Genomic DNA, 17,373 nt, shown 5'->3' on the forward strand with positions numbered 1-17,373 from the left:
AAAACTGATGTAAACAGCACTATTGAATAAAACCATAATAATTATTAAAAAAAATAAAGTCTGTTTTTTAGCAATCCCCTGAAACAGAGAAAATTGTGCTCAACGCAATAGAGGGGTAGGCTATGCTAGCATTTGGCAGGGAGAGAACGAAAAGGTCTGGTGGTCGCCGAAAGACTAAATGCACTACAGGCAGATCAAGGCGCCAGAGACTGGCTGACTTTAAGGTGCAGGAGACTATTTGCTAAAGAATAATCATTTGGTACAGGTGTGATTTATCTTTTTTCTCCCTTTAGTCAGTTTTAAAAGTCGGTGTAGTGATCCAAGTATGGGGAAAGTGAGAGGTCTGCTGGTGGTACCTATCACTACAAGGTGGCTAGGGTCTGAAGGTATTGCAAGTGGTGAAGGAGCTGTTCAGGAGCCGCCAAATAGATTCAATTTGCATAATGTCATTGCATTTTATACCAGGGCATACAGCAGTGTGGTATGCAGGTTTGGCTCACTGAATCTTTTTTTATAATCCTGAGACTAATAAAGCCGGTTCCGACAACTCCGGAGGCTTGGGCGACCAGTGATCAATTAGCACAGGTGTGTGACCCACTGTAGTTGGAGTAGAGTGAGGGTCGATCATTTTGGGCCACCAAGAGGCCTCCCATATTGCCTTGACTGATAGTGCAAGTGGAATCTCGATCTTGGAAGGATGCAACTCAGTTGCAGGCAGTAGGTGCAATGATCTGCACTTTGGCTCAACTCCTGATCCAGTTGGAGTGAACCGGGACAGCAAGGATTCTCCGAAATAGTTTGGCTGCCAACTGTGTGCAAATAAAGGCAGTTTCCTTCCTGATAGCGTAAGAAGGCCAGATAGCGGAGGTAAAGATTTAAAATGAAAGGGGCACAGTAGGTATACTGAATGGAAGTTTATGCAGCCTTGGATAGAAGGAGCAGTGCAAATATCTGGAATCTTTCAGCAAAGAAAGATTTAATCCACCCAAACTCCCCCCCTAAAGTAAACTCCGTATAAAGTGTTAAACGAGATGTCCTAATTGATTTTGACAAAGCTCTGTAGGTTATATTGCAGCTAACCTTTCTAAGAGCTTGCTTAGGTAGGGGAGCAGAGAAATAGGGCGAATGTTGTTCAGGTCTGATGGATTTGAGGTAGGGCTTTTTTTAAAGTAGCTTACCAGCAGCTTTCCAGAGATCAGGAAAGCCTCCTTGGGAGCAAGAAAAGTTGAAGCGGGGAAGGAGACAATCTGTGTTCTTCTGTATGACTAGTTGCCGTGTGCTGGTCCCAGTCGTCACTGGGTGAGCTGAACTGGCATCGCTTATTAATTACATTCAGGACCTCTCCTTTGGTGATGGGAGTAAAACCTGTCTTGCAAGAGACTGGTTTGGAGGCTGGAGCGGATTCAATGGTATATCCGGAAGTGGAATTACTTCTTGTATAATGGACTTCCAGCTCAAAAGGACCTTACTTCTGGAACAAATCTGTAACTTCCTTAGATTTGTTTAGGAGGGTTACTAAATGATAGGCCCCTGGTTTAAGTTGCTCTGTTACAATGAGGAAAGTTTTCTTGGATACATTTGGGTCAGATCGAAGGAGAGTTCAGTAAAAGGCTTCCTTAACTTCTATTTTTTTGCATTTGTACAAGGTGGTAGCTCCTGTGTCTGCAGTTTTTTTGGCCGGCTTGAAGTCTATTCTCCACAATATTTCGGATCTCCTTACAATAAATGTAAGGTGTTTTAGTTGGGAGGAGAACCATGGGTTGTTTCATAATATGGTCCTAGGATTCCACTTCTGCAGGGGGAGAGAGGCTTCCAGTGCTGTCATAAGGGCAGTATTTAGGTTGCAGAGGAGGCTGTTGGGATAAATCCTGCCCAAGGTGATGATGCAGCTGCCTTCGAGACTGGACTACGCCATGACTAATGTTTTATGTTTCAAGTTATTCCAGTTTAATATTAGAACTGTCATGGCAGGCTTCTTAATCTATGTCCTTCAGGATATTTTGATATTAAATTGGACTGTACTGTGATTGGTCCAAGAGAAAGGAATAGGCTGATGTGGGTGGAGAAATTGGGGGTCAAGTAACCGCTGACCCGCAAAGTGTGTGGGCTCAGAGGTCTGCAATTGCAGGTCCCCTGCCGCTAAGTCATTAATGATGAGGCCGGCTTCGTGGGTCTTTCAGTTAGAATGCAAAGTCTCCCCATGGACAATAAGATTATCTCACACGCGCTCCCCCCAAAAATGTACAGAGTGGAATGCATGCCTGTTAGTGACCACCTCCTACCATAGTGTCCTGAGCTCTTTACTTATTTCTTCTACATAGTTACACTGTCCCAACAGAGGCCTGGTGGAGCAGACATACTTACTTGGCATCATGAAACAGACATGAGGATTTAAGCCATGCTGATGGATGTTTCGTACCCAGAGGAGTGTGCACAACTTCCTTAGTGTGTTTTGTGTTACAGCACATGCATTTCATCATCCCAGGGCTCTCCAAGCTCCCAGCAAAGATGACAGTTTGTTGACAGAACAGTCTGCTGCTTCCTATTTTCTCGGAGTTCCTTAAATGTGAGTTTTGCCAAAGCACCTACAAATTGTATACCGATGATCCATGACATGCACTGTATGGCTTGCTATTACATCGTAAGATGCCTATGTCTACAGGTAACGTCACATAGCAGACATGTCGATTGTTCTTTGTTCTCAGCGTGCCACAGACCACTGAGAAATGTGTTTGAACAGCAATACTGAGCTTAACAGCACAGAAAAATGCAGTTTTTCACCTACATACTTGCAACTATCCGGTCACCTATGGTTCACAGTGCCTGCGTTTCTGGCTTAAAGGCATAGCTGGTAAATGTCCCTATGTCACATAAAAGCCTACAGCCAGCCTCGCGTGTTCTCCACCCTTTCTTTGTAAAGTGCTGTAAGCCAAAATGCAAGGGATGGCCGAGGAGTCCAGTGACAGAAGACCACTCATTGTGCCGGCATATCACTTTTTCACTTTCAAGTTTTCTTTTACATTTCAAATTATCCACAGGATAAATTTCCGAGTAGAACATGTGGCATTGGACTGGTCTAAAGCAGAAGATGTTGGGTGGGGTTCTATGAAAGACCACGCCGACAGTTCAAATGTCGGCATGGACTGTATCACGGACAGTTTAGACTATCGTGTCTGCCCACGGTGGAAGTTTCTAGTGGCTCTTCAAGCACTGAAACTGCTGCCCTGGGATTTTGCCTATAAAAATTCCTCAATGTTATTTGTGTCGAAATGTGATTTCCACCCCCCATTTCCCGATCCATTCAGGGACACATCTACACCAGACACCTCATACTATGTTCATCTGCTCCACATTTTGTCCTTGAAATATCTAAAGAGGGGATTGAAATATCCCTGGAATTCCTATCCGAAAAGGTGGACATTTTTGCAGATATCAACCTTGCAGAGTTCCCTCAACTGTATAGGGAACGAGGGAGCGGAAGCCATATGAAGCAAAGATTTACGGCCGTCATCTAATAGTGTTTCACTGTGGGCATCCATGTACACCAGGATGGAAGAGAGGGAGAGCTCGGTATCATCAAGAATTAGGAGGTCCTGTGCTTTTAATTCCGCTGAAGGCCAGCCAGAAAGTGGTGATGTCTGGGCTTGTTCCTTGCCCCCTCCAGCAGTGCATGTTTGCTGCAAAATTCCCCAAACCTTTACTTCCAGATGTAGCTGAACAGTGACAAACCGGTGACTCCTATATACAGACTCATTCAATGTGACATACTTCTCTGATATGTTATGACTCGGGTTAGGTACTGATCTGAGGATGACTAGATCAGTAACTCATGCCAGCATGACCTTTGAGACAGTCTACCCTTGTGGGAGATATGGTGTCTGGGAGAGGTCCGGAATATGGAGACCACTCCCTGATGTTGAACATGTACCGTGGAAGTGTCAGCACATTTCATTATCTCCATTTCTTTGCCCGTGAGATGGAAGATATTTCTGATGTGCAAGAATAAAAAAAAGGTAAATTAGCAGCGTGGTGTGTTTTGTGGCCACTGCTGTCAGTCACCTTCTTACAAGAGCACTTGTATAATTAACTGTTCGACACATAGTGATTTCCCACTTTTGATATGGTTCCTGTTAAGCTGATATGTAAGCTGTAAATTTCATTCCAACCCTTCCAGAAACTTCTAACAGGACTTAAACAGCCTAAGTACTTGTGTAACAATCCAAATATTCCCCCAATCTTGCTGATTGGTTTGCCCTCAATCTAGACTTATCAATTGTGACGTTTTAAACGGAAGCAAACTATGGTAGATAAATCAATAGTTGCATAAACGGGATGTTTTTTAATAACCTTGATCATACAACTAATTCTGCAAAGTAAATCCGATAAAGTATCCTTCTTTGTTAAAAAAAAATTAAAAATAAATAAATAAAAAATGTACCGTTGAAGTGTACGCAGCGGCGGCTGGCGCAGGTAAGCGTGGTGAGGCGGGGGAGTCGACAGAAGACAGAATAGGTAAAAATAAATAAAACCTATTCTGTTGTCTGTCGACTTCCCTCTTACCCCCGCCGCGGTAGGTCAGTATTAAACTGCTTTGATGTTACTGTCTCTGAGCCTCCCATGATGGCCAGTACAATCTTCTCGCCCTATGCCTCCCGGGAAATTGCTGTGATGCCATTGATATTGCAGCTGTTCTCTCTGATGGAACTGGCGTAGCATATGGGGCAGCGATGAGTCTTTCCACATGCGGCACATTTTTGTCTGTGACAAGAGTCCCATCCGCTCCATCAGCCCTATCATCCCACTCTCCGCTCCATGGTTTCATAGTTCTGCTGCTCCATAAAGGACTCGAGGGCACATGTCCTCTCCTGCAGACGGTTGGCTGTGCTAACCCTACCTATGGCACCAAACGAGAATGGGCCTTCGCAGGCACCACCAGGGGCAATAGGCGCTCCACTCAATGAGTGGCCGCAGGCAGAGATGGCACGGGCATGCATTGCAGGTGTGGTCAGACTTAAAGACTAAAGCAAGTATAAGGAGCGAGAATGATTGACTATTCAGACCTGCACAGGATGTGGACACAACTCCAGTTACTTCTAAAAAGGGGAGGGCGGATCCTCTGGACATCTGCTAGACATACACAAAACTGTGCATATGTCCTGTTATATGCAGAGGGAACCACTGACCATTGGGAGGTGTTCTTTGGAGACTGTGGTAGATAGGGGGTTGGGAGATGCGGTTTGGGCTACACTGAGGAAAGGGGCATGAGGTACCATATGCCATTGTACATACTTGGCCATTCCACTGTAGTTCTTCAATGCCCATGGCATGCAGCCTTTGGGGTTGGATTTTTTTCATCAGTTGTTCACTGGAGGTCAGTTGCAGACGCGGTCCGTGCAGGTAAGAGCAATGGGGCAGTGGGGCCTGGTGGGGGGAGGGAGGGGTTTTGACGGACAATGATGAGGGAAAATTACCTATTTATTTAATTTTCCCTCGTCCTCGTCTGTCACAATCCCTCCCACCACCCGGCCTCAACGCTCTTACCTGCACGGGCCGTGGCTGGTCAGTTGAGCGGTGTTCTGTCTCCTCCTGGCAAGCCTCTGCCATGTACTTTCCTATGCATTCATCTTCACTTGCTTTTCTAATCCTGCCTATTCATTTTGACTCTCTCCCCCTATTGGCCCCAAGATATGATGTTCCACATCTCTGTATGATGCTACTGCATGACCTGCGTCTCAGCAGCACAGAGATTTTGATGAGGCAGGATGTATAGCTCGCCATATTGTGCCTTCGCACAGCCTGTAAAATGACTGCCTCCTCTTCTAATAGGTTATTCTCCTTTTCAGTGCGTGTTCTATCTGGCCATGCTACCTTGCCATGGATTAGGGCCTGAGTGACGTACGCCTGATGTTCATGGGGAGCCATTTGAAGACTTTTTGTAACAAGCGAAGCGTGCGAAAGCAAGTGAAAGCCATTGGCTCACCTTCCTTTGAGTAACAGCATTCTGCTTTTGCACAATGTGCATTTATTTACACTCATAATGTAGTCCCCTTATACAGTTTTACAAAAACATTCACAAACATTTGCCAAGCCAACTAACGCTCAACTTGTTTTTTTATACAAGGAAGATTTACTTGCGTATCTTTTGTGCAAGGAAACTTACGCACGCAAATTTCTGCCGGTGGACATTTTTGTTATAAAACAAGGGGTAACCCAATTGGAGTCAAAGGACCTGGGTATCAAGTATTACAGTCAACAGTTGGACCTAGACATTAATTCAAAAATGCACAACGCAAAAATATTTCAATTATTCTTTGATCACCATCCGATTGAATCCACAATGGTTGATATAAAACAGAACATAACAGATACATTAGCCCGAGATATTAATTGAAACAAGAAGGACACTTAAAACAAAGCGAATAGGTCTCACCAAAGTCCGAGAGACTTACTTATTTAATATATATTTTGAAAATAACAGATATAAAATACAAATATTTACAAATGGGGTTCACTGTCAATTAAAGTGCACAGAAAAGAGTGAGAGTAAGTGCTCATGTGAAGGAAATGACCAAGACGGTCTGTGAGAGAACATAAGATTATTGATGTTAGAACATAGGTGAGCCTGCCCTAGATCATTAAATCGCAAAAAATGTAATTCTTTCTTGCTGGCATGTAATTGATAATCCTCCGTATTCCTTAATTGGCACAAGAGACAATGAGAAAAGGAGGGGGGGGGAGGGGAAACGTAGGTACAGGCTCCGGGGAGAAGGGGGGTTGTCGACGTTTCGACCCAAAACAAACAGACTGGGTGACTGGATTCCTCAGGGGCGGGTCTTCATCAGGACGGGGGGATGGAGGGATGGGGGCATAATGTGCACAATGGTAAAGTGACCCTAATATCAATGGGCACCCTTCACTAGTGTGCCACTTGTGCGACGTAAATCTGCACCAAAATGGGGTTTTCCAATGTGCTGAAGTTAGCACCACGAGACGTCCCTTCTAAAGTTCTCAATGATAGATAAGGATTTTGATTTAAGATGATGAAAGCGGCTTTCAATCAAGGCAGTACGGAGCCATTTACAACGTGGATACGGAGCCAGGCTGATGTTTCGCGGTCGACGGTATCGATTTGAGCTTAAATCAAAATCCTTATCTATCATTGAGAACTTTAGAAGGGACGTCTTGTGGTGCTAACTTCAGCACATTGGAAAACCCCCTTTTGGTGCAGATTTACGTCGCACAAGTGGCACACCAGTAAAGGGTGCCCACTGATATTGGGGACACTTTACCATCGTGCACATTGAGCCCCCATCCCTCCATCCCCCCGTCCTGATGAAGACCCGCCCCTGAGGAATCCAGTCACCCAGTCTGTTTGTTTTGGGTCGAAACGTCGACAACCCCCCTTCTCCCCGGAGCCTGCACATACGTTTCCCCTTCCCCCCCCTCCTTTTCCCATTGTCTCTTGTGCCAATTAAGGAATACGGAGGATTATCAATTACATGCCAGCAAGAAAGAATTACATTTTTTGCGATTTAATGATCTAGGGCAGGCTCACCTATGATCTAAACATAAGGATTCTATCAATGTGTGGAGGTGCAAGATATTTTTAAGGATTTTTACAAAAATTTAATTGGAGTGAAGTGATAGACTCTCTCTTGGTAGTCAGTAATTGCTCTACCTACATCCCCTTTTTAACATTCCCAGCCAGAGACTCCAATAAAGTGTATTTGTTCTACTAGCCAGGGAATTTTTAATTTTTTATATTTTTTGCACTCACTAGTTAGATCCCTACACTCCACTTTTCAGCACTACACCTACACATAGCTCTGTCACGATTTATAGTGCTCCCGCGTAGTCCGTCTGGTCGCAGCACGCCCCGCCCCGTTATAGGGACGGGAAGACCCCTATGATGAAGCATGACACTAACGGATTTTTTTAGTGTGTGAGGGGTATTTTAAACAAGCACATGTGCTCTCATCTTTCCATCTCTAAGAGAGAGTCTATCACTTCACTCCAATTAAATTTTTGTAAAAATCCTTAAAAATATCTTGCACCTCCACACATTGATAGAATCCTTATGTTTAGATGAACTGTTCAGGAGGGTGATTCTATCTCAACCTCTACGCTTCCCTCTTTTGATTTTTTGTGTCAGGCTCACCTATGTTCTAACATCAATAATCTTATGTTCTCTCACAGACCGTCTTGGTCATTTCCTTCACATGAGCACTTACACTCACTCTTTTCTGTGCACTTTAATTGACAGTGAACCCCATTTGTAAATATTTGTATTTTATATCCGTTATTTTCAAAATATATATTAAATAAGTCTCTCGGACTTTGGTGAGACATATTCGCTTTGTTTTAAGTGTCCTTCTTGTTTCAATTAATATCTCGTGCTAATGTATCTGTTATGTTCTGTTTTATATCAACTATAGTGGATTCAATCGGATGGTGATCAAAGAGAATAATTGAAATATTTTTGCGTTGTGCATTTTTGAATTGATGTCTAGGACCAAATGGTGGACATTTGTGCAGAAATGTATGTGTGCACATGATCCGACTGATCTTACTTGTCACATCATGTCTTCATGATTCTTTGTCAAACCCATACGTTTGAAAGTTAACAGACTTAGGCAAACACCTGTGCACTCTGAAAATGGCACTTCTATTTTTTATTTGCAAATGAACACCCAGATTGGATACTTCAAAAATTCAGAAGCCCAGTAGCAAACTATTACCGTATGGTACACGAAAGATTTGATCCTAAGTTTGGGCTCCAGAGGGATCCGGCGGAACTGCAGAATTTAGATGATGTATTCTAGTTAGTGACCTCACCCATGGACCGATCACTACCACGAGGGGGTGAGCACAGTGCAGGACGCGGCCTCGAGGGGAGTGAGCCAGGCCTTTCGACTACCAGTGATCACTGTACTTCTAGGAGACAGATGATCTCTGCTGGTTTCATTCTTAGTTGTACCATGCCTGCTTCCCTTACCCCTACACTTTCTTTTTGTCAAGTATTTAGGTGCCTTGTTTGCCTCGTGTGACTTTCCATGGCTCTCTGGTGCTCAACCTTTTTTTATTTGGTTTATAAGCCAGGCCTCTTAATGTCGAGTGTCAGACGTTTGGTAAGAAGGCGGCTGACCGCTCTTCCATATAAAGAGGCTTCAGCTGGTCATAGGTAGGCCTAGAGAGGTCTGATGTATATAGGAGCTGGGGTACTCCTAGAGAGGTCTGATGTATATAGGAGCTGGGGTACGCCTAGAGAGGTCTGATGTATGTAGGAGCTAGGGGTACGCCTAGAGAGGTCTGATGTATGTAGGAGCTGGGGTACGCCTAGAGAGGTCTGATGTATATAGGAGCTGGGGTACGCCTAGAGAGGTCTGATGTATATAGGAGCTAGGGGTACGCCTAGAGAGGTCTGATGTATATAGGAGCTGGGGTACGCCTAGAGAGGTCTGATGTATGTAGGAGCTGGGGTACGCCTAGAGAGGTCTGATGTATATAGGAGCTGGGGTACGCCTAGAGAGGTCTGATGTATATAGGAGCTAGTGGTACGCCTAGAGAGGTCTGATGTATATAGGAGCTAGGGGTACGCCTAGAGAGGTCTGATGTATGTAGGAGCTGGGGTACGCCTAGAGAGGTCTGATGTATATAGGAGCTGGGGTACGCCTAGAGAGGTCTGATGTATATAGGAGCTAGGGGTACGCCTAGAGAGGTCTGATGTATATAGGAGCTGGGGTACGCCTAGAGAGGTCTGATGTATATAGGAGCTGGGGTACGCCTAGAGAGGTCTGATGTATATAGGAGCTGTGGTACGCCTAGAGAGGTCTGATGTATATAGGAGCTGGGGTACGCCTAGAGAGGTCTGATGTATATAGGAGCTAGGGGTACGCCTAGAGAGGTCTGATGTATGTAGGAGCTGGGGTACGCCTAGAGAGGTCTGATGTATATAGGAGCTGTGGTACGCCTAGAGAGGTCTGATGTATATAGGAGCTGTGGTACGCCTAGAGAGGTCTGATGTATATAGGAGCTAGGGGTACGCCTAGAGAGGTCTGATGTATATAGGAGCTAGGGGTACGCCTAGAGAGGTCTGATGTATATAGGAGCTAGGGGTACGCCTAGAGAGGTCTGATGTATGTAGGAGCTAGGGGTATGCCTAGAGAGGTCTGATGTGTATATAGGAGCTAGGGGTACGCCTAAAGAGGTCTGATGTATATAGGGGCTAGGGGTACGCCTAGAGAGGTCTGATGTATATAGGAGCTGGGGTACGCCTAGAGAGGTCTGATGTATATAGGAGCTGGGGTATGCCTAGAGAGGTCTGATGTATATAGGAGATAGGGGTACGCCTAAAGAGGTCAGATGTATATAGGAGCTAGGGGTACGCCTAGAGAGGTCTGATGTATATAGGAGCTGGGGTACGCCTAGAGAGGTCTGATGTATATAGGAGCTGGGGTATGCCTAGAGAGGTCTGATGTATATAGGAGATAGGGGTACGCCTAAAGAGGTCAGATGTATATAGGAGCTAGGGGTACGCCTAGAGAGGTCTGATGTATATAGGAGCTGGGGTACGCCTAGAGAGGTCTGATGTATATAGGAGCTGGGGTACGCCTAGAGAGGTCGGATGTATATAGGAGCTAGGGGTACGCCTAGAGAGGTCTGATGTATATAGGAGATGGAGTACACCTAGAGAGGTCTGATGTATGTAGGAGCTAGGGGTACGTCTAGAGAGGTTAGATGTATATAGGAGCTAGGGGTACGCCTAGAGAGGTGTGATGTATATAGGAGCTGGGGTACGCCTAGAGAGGTCTGATGTATATAGGAGCTGGGGTACGCCTAGAGAGGTCTGATGTATATAGGAGCTGGGGTACGCCTAGAGAGGTCTGATGTATATAGGAGTTGGGGTACGCCTAGAGAGGTCTGATGTATATAGGAGCTGGGCTACGCCTAGAGAGGTCTGATGTATATAGGAGCTGGGGTACGCCTAGAGAGGTCTGATGTATACAGGAGCTGGATACGCCTAGAGAGGTCTGATGTATGTAGGAGCTAGGGGTATGCCTAGAGAGGTCTGATGTATATAGGAGCAAGGGTACGGCTAGAGAGGCCTGATGTATATAGGAGCAAGGGTACGCCTAGAGGTCTGATGTATATAGGAGCTAAGGGATCTACAGGAGCACAGGTCTCCAGGAAATGTCATTTGTTTACTAACCTTGGCTGGTCCAGGGCTGTGACTGTAGTGATGGTGGGATTGTAGTCTTTGATGCTATCCTCTGTGCTGGCCGAAGCTGTCCACCACTCCAGAAGCATCGGGGAAGAGAGGCTGCCTGTCCTCCCAGCCCTGGATGGAGGATGCTGGCTGCTAGATGCTTTCATCCTCACCAAAGGCCACCCCTGTATCTAGGCCATGTGGCAGCGATGGGTCGACTCCTGCTTTCTGTGATTCGGTTTAAGACGCGAGGCGTCCTCCTCCAGGCGGTGCATCCTTGTGAACAATGGTCCGAAGGAGTCAGTAGTTGCATCCATGTCTTAGTGTTTTACGGCATTACATATTTACATACTTCTAAGCAGGGCGAGAGTCTAAACATGGATGTGTAGTGTAGACCCGAAGGCTTGGCTCTTTGCCAGATTATCATAATAACCACGGCCTCCTTAAATCGTTTTTAATTGTATGCATTGCCTGTACGTATATTGTGTTGATATCCTAAAAACGTGGCATGGATCCGGCCATCTTGAGTGTACTGGTGCTATAAGTTACAAGAAATGGGAACCTCTCAAAAGTGTGGTGTAACCAATGTATTGCAACACTGAAGCTTCAAGTATTTGTAAGACGGAAGCGTGAAGTTGTTGAAGCTCTCAAATTACACAGAGCACATAACTGAGGGGTGTGTGTATTTATTTATTTATTTTAAAAGTGTTATATAGTGCTAGCTTGACCCCGTAGGTATCAGACCGCTTTACATACACACTATAAAAAACAGGAGGACATTACATTACAAAGTAGGTCGGCAGTAAGGAAACAAACCACTGATAAAAAAAATACAGCAGCAGAAATGAAATAAACACTGCATCCGAGGGGGAGAGAACAGTAAAAAATAAAATATAAGAAAAGGTGATTAACATAGTCCGGTCACCAACTATCCTTGAATGTCAAGAGAGAGGAGTCGACTCGATTTTGTCCACAAGGTGGCGGCCTTTCTCCAGTAAGCTCTCTGGAGAGTAGGACAGTTTAAACTTGATCCACCCGTCCTTTGTCAATACAAAATTTAGCAGATTTCCTGCCATTTGCATTATTGAACTGCAAGTGGAGTAGTAAGAATGAATGTTCACAAAATCACACTTTTTCAGTTAAATGTATTTTGAGAAACATATATTTCATATTGAAATGCAAAGCACGTATTTTCTCCCAACAGGTTCTCCTAATGCGCGTCATACTCTCTAGAGCCAAGTAATGCATTGATCGAATGTACTGTCCTCGGTGACCAGCAGCGTCATAAACTACTACACACACTGGTAAACGCAGATGGCGGAGCAGGGGTTTACAGTCTGCACAGGTCAGGCCCCTTCCGTCTGATTTCTAATTACATCGCATTAAAACTTCCTTTGTTTCGTCTAAATTTTCCAAATACTCCAGTGTTCGCTCAGTATCCCTACCGCCCCTATACAACACCATAGTGCCAATATCGGCCCACTCACCAGCCCGCTCGCAGCAACATACATGTCGCAGAAATAAGCAGACAAGACAACTTTTTGTTGGAGAAAAGTAGCTGCAGGTTTATTATCATGTACACATGCCAACAAGGTGGGTTATCTTACAGACGATCCAAAGGCAAGCCGCCCCTCGCGGCCTACCACCTGATGGGCCAATTTGCAACGTGGCACCGGTCAATCGTTGCTTAGCGGTTGTGGTGAGGAGATAGCCCCTCCCATTTACGGTGAACCATTGGTCCACCCTCTTGCTCACGCCCCCCCCCCCTACGAGGGGCAGAGCGTTCAAGCGACCCCCGGTTGTACAGGTTTTCAACCACCCGTAGGATAGCGGGGTGCCGTCGCACCCCAGGGTCCACCGCACAGACTTCCTGGGGATAGTAGGCCTCAGCATCCTTTGTGCTCCTGAAGAGGGTACTCCCGGGTACCTTTCGGCCTCTGGATCGCCCTGTAACTCTACCACAGCCCTGGGTGTGGCGACCGTCGCAGCCAGGGCCCCCCACCAAGGCCGGCATTCCTCCTACTCTTTTCCAGTGCGTTATATCTAGGGTATCTCCACTAACCCGCCTGGCAGGTACAAGTTGAAATTGGGCAGGAGTGCAAAAATGTCCTCCCAAAGCCCCTTGCACTTGGCGTAAAGCCTCCCAAGTCCAATGACGTCCTGTCTCCTCTACCCCTTGAATTACAAACAGCGCAGGACTTCCTGCGCAATGGCTCCCGCGCTTCCCCTGACGAGCGCCTTGCCTATAGAGATGGAGACATGTCTGACCACTGAAATATACCAGTCCCCTACAGGTGGCAAAACCCACCGTAAGTTCATTGTGGTCGTTCTATCAGGTGTCATATACTGCCGTAATGACCAGCGCAAAACATGGTGAAAGATCCTTGGTGCACACACCAGGTGTCACGTTCAGGATTGGGGCATAAGAGTATATAGTCCGATCATGAGACACTGCAAAATATTGCAGTGTCAACCTACACTGCTTGCTGAACCAGCGACTGGTCACAGATGCCTGGACCCCGTTAACCTCTTGAGACCCTATATATACACCCGAGTGGTGTCGACTAGAGATAGTGTCACAAGGTTCCCTACTTGGTGGATAAGGAGTAACCGATGGAACCAGTCTGTGCAAGTGTTGATACAGTGACACGCACCTCAGTCCAGAATACCCTTGCCTGATCCTCAGAGGCACCGAGAGCCCGCTGCCTACGCAGCGCAGGCGGGGGAACACTGGCCCAGAACCCCCAGACTGAGATTCGCACACTATCACCACCCCGGCTCTAGCTAAAGATTGGCTACCCATGACCTGGCAGGGCCTGACGGAGGCCAAACCCCCCGACCCCACTTAGATGACTACCTAACCCTGGGGAAGGTGAACTTGCAGTAAAACCCGAACGGGGGTCAGTGACCGAATAAATGCTTGTTAAGAGAGCAAGAATGCCCAACAAGCCTACTTCCGTCGAAATGTGCCAAACTAAGCTCTCCCCCCAAGCTCCCTTAACATAATGCACCCCACCAAGCCAGACAGTTGGTCGCGTTTGCCAAGACCTGTCTAGGGGCGGGACTTGAGGACTGTCTAGGATGATCTAGAGGAACCATCTCTAGGAGCATGCCTGCAAACCTTAACATAATACATTGTTGGACCGCCCACTGTCTGGGCACTAACTTCTCAAAGGGAGAAGGCCAGAAAGGGATAAAAGCCCAGTCAACGGCCTTCTAACAATGACGCAGTGTCTCCTCGTGTTAACACATGTGCTATTCATCCTCCTTTCACTGGCACTCGTTGGCCTAAGCAGTAGGACAAGTACCCTTATAAACTGAATAACCTGAAAGAGCCACTAGCAGAACAGTTACTTGCCCTTAGTACTTAATGGTGAGAACTGCAAAGAGAGACCTTGCTTAGTACATGAAAAAACCCGAAATAAAATGCTGTACAGGCGAAAGCTTACCAGAGGACTTAGCCAGTTGTCATCCATTACGTGCCAACCCAAGATTGTATAACGTTAAGACTGTCACAAGTAGCCTGTACACATTTGGGCACTGCCCGTAAATTCACTAACACAATCGCCAACATGGCCAAACGCACCCACTCTTTGTCCCGAAAACTAAACAAGAAAGAGTCTTAAAGGGTCAGCTAGACCCGGGGCGGACCCAGTTGGGATGTCCCAGTGGGGACAGGCTGGAGGAAGTAAGAGAGTCAAAACAGGAACCCAAACTGTACAAATGGATCCCGCTTCCCCCTAGTGGCCCTGGGCCTGGGGAAATTAGACTGGTGATGAACTTGCGTGAAAGTAATTCGTGGGCCAAACTTGGCACCCAGCAGGAACCCTAAACTTTGACACGTTGCCCCTGCCCACCTGGACAGGCCCTCTCTCCTGCAGTGTGTAACCCTAAGAAGTGTCATGACACTAGCACAACCGTTACGCATAAGATTGCTTCTCCCCTACAAGCAGTCTGAACCCGGTTGCCACCTTGCCCCCAAGAGCACTTAACCCGGAACAGCGAGTAGGCCCTAGGACCGGAGACTGCCCTTGCAGTCCTTATTCCGTACACACCTGTCCTTGCCAGAGGCCTGTGTACTTGGTCCGGTTGTCCTGAAAATGGCAGGATGTTACACTCCAGTCTTGGGCGTGCTGGCCCCGAGCCCATGCCCTGGCCCCAGTGTGTTCTTCCCCTGCATCCGCTCGAAGCCTTGACAGGCCAGCCTGCCATGCGTTGTTATCAACTATATGGAACAAAACTGGCATTTCTGGAAGAGAGAACAGATCCATAAAAACAGCCCCAGACAGCCTATACCCGTAAACAATTTGCTACCTCGAATCCCAGAATCTGAGCCCCTTACATGTGCCCCAGTTGCTGTACAGCAGGACCCATTCCAATATTGCACATGGGATGCAATATGTGCCCAGACAGTCCAATAGTATACCGACAATGCAAGTGAAAATTCTCACTGTGGATCAAGGATATGCCCAGCTTTTGCCAGTACTTAACGGGCGAACGCCACAATTAAATCCTAGCAACCAACAAAATGGCCTGACTCATCAGTAGTTTAAAAGGAGGAAACCACCCGAAATAGAACTGAAAACACCTGCTATGCTCAGCTTGACCAATTGCTGTCAAAATATTTCCATGGGGCGAAAATTGGGCGCCCCCCCAACAGGGACCATAAAGACACCTGGGGTCCCAGACCCTAGCTTGCTGCCTCCACCCCAGTGTGATTACCCTATACCTGGTGATAGTCCATGTGGCCCAAGTGGGACGTGCAGTTTCTTCAGTGCGGTGGGGTGACCTATACAACACGTAACTAGCATAACTGCTGTAGTCTCATACCAAGTAACCCTACTTGCTGTTCAACAGAGACCCTGAGTGTTGAACAAACCATGCCCTGGAATGCTGAAAAGCCCCCTTGATTGCCATCCCTCCACCTGAGTGAGAGAAAAGGGGCATGCCTGTATCTAGAGGTACTGGCAGACGCATGAGTAAGTGGTTCTAGTGATAGCCGTGCCCGTACGTACACATGCATGACATACGCGCACTGAATACAGCCCAGAGCATGCCCAGGTAACTGCCCCTAGATAGGGGCTTGGAGAGGACAGGGAACACCCCTTTATAGATGCCCTATGCTCAGCTCCGCTGCGCCCACATCCCCACACCCCTAGTGTGATCAGGCCCTTATCCTTGTATAAATACAGGTGACCCCCCTGAGTCAGTGGGGTCGGTCACCAACGCAGTTTCTGCTTTGTAGCCAAAAATAACGTTAGCAACCCCGCACCCCCCTCCTCTACCAATATAAATTTACTGCAAAGGGACAGGGGCCAACATTGTCGCCATGCTATCAAGGCCAAGCCTGCTTGCCAGGTACTAGAACTAGTTGACCACATAACATTCTCGGAAGGAGATGTTTGCGGCATCCGTTAAGAGATTAACTTGCACGCATGTCACATATCCTCCTGTAAGGTGCCGTATGCAAACTCCCTATTGTTTGCTCCCAATAGTCCCATACTACCTGTAACTTAGCATCTGCTTTGAAATGTGGCCACTTATATTGCTCACATGTACAGATGTGAACAGCGCTTGTTGCAATACCAAATATGTACTCTTGATAGCACACATATCTCCACCCGACAGTCTTGAGGTGCTGCATAACAGAAGAGTCTTGTTACCCAACTCAATGGTACTCGTTTATCAACCTCGGATGTATGCAAGGCTGGGAAGACCCACCAGGGATAGAACCTGTGACCATGAGGTCGGCACCGACCCCTGGCGTGGATGCATAGTTCCACTGCGCAACCAGACCCGGCTTCAGCTCCGTTCCTATTGTGAAGCGCACTGACACCTCCGGGTGGCAGCAAAATAAAGCCTGCGGCGAGAGGCAGCAGGGATGGGGAAAGAAAACAAACCTCATCCCCATAAGTCCAAACCAACAGACAGCGCAAGACAGGGGCACCTGCACACACTGAGAGCATCCTCCGCGAAACTTACGACTTGCCCAGGTGCCAGCATAGCCTGTAACACGATAGCTCTGTGGTCAGAGCAACTAGCAGCATTGCCGTAAACTAACTAACAAAGAACGCCCAGGAACGTGAAGCCTGCACAATGAGGAAATCCTCCTGTGCCCGGAATGCCAAGAGACCTGACGTCTACAGAAGCTGAAAAAGGAATGCCAA

The 17,373-nt window shown here is 46.8% G+C and overlaps 1 protein-coding gene and 1 non-coding gene across 3 annotated transcripts in view; both read left to right on the forward strand.

Annotated features, from left to right (window-relative positions):
• Window positions 1-17,373, forward strand: part of PGM1 (phosphoglucomutase 1) — a 299,899-nt gene that overhangs the window by 231,348 nt on the left and 51,178 nt on the right. The gene's annotated exons all lie outside the window — the stretch shown is intronic.
• LOC147747337 (small nucleolar RNA SNORA19) lies at window positions 3,940-4,071 on the forward strand. Its single transcript, XR_015300183.1, has one exon. It is a non-coding gene; the product is annotated as a small nucleolar RNA SNORA19 (small nucleolar RNA).

This window comes from Lissotriton vulgaris, chromosome 1_1, assembly GCF_964263255.1.
Source record: "Lissotriton vulgaris chromosome 1_1, aLisVul1.2, whole genome shotgun sequence".
Classification (NCBI taxonomy): domain Eukaryota; kingdom Metazoa; phylum Chordata; class Amphibia; order Caudata; family Salamandridae; genus Lissotriton; species Lissotriton vulgaris.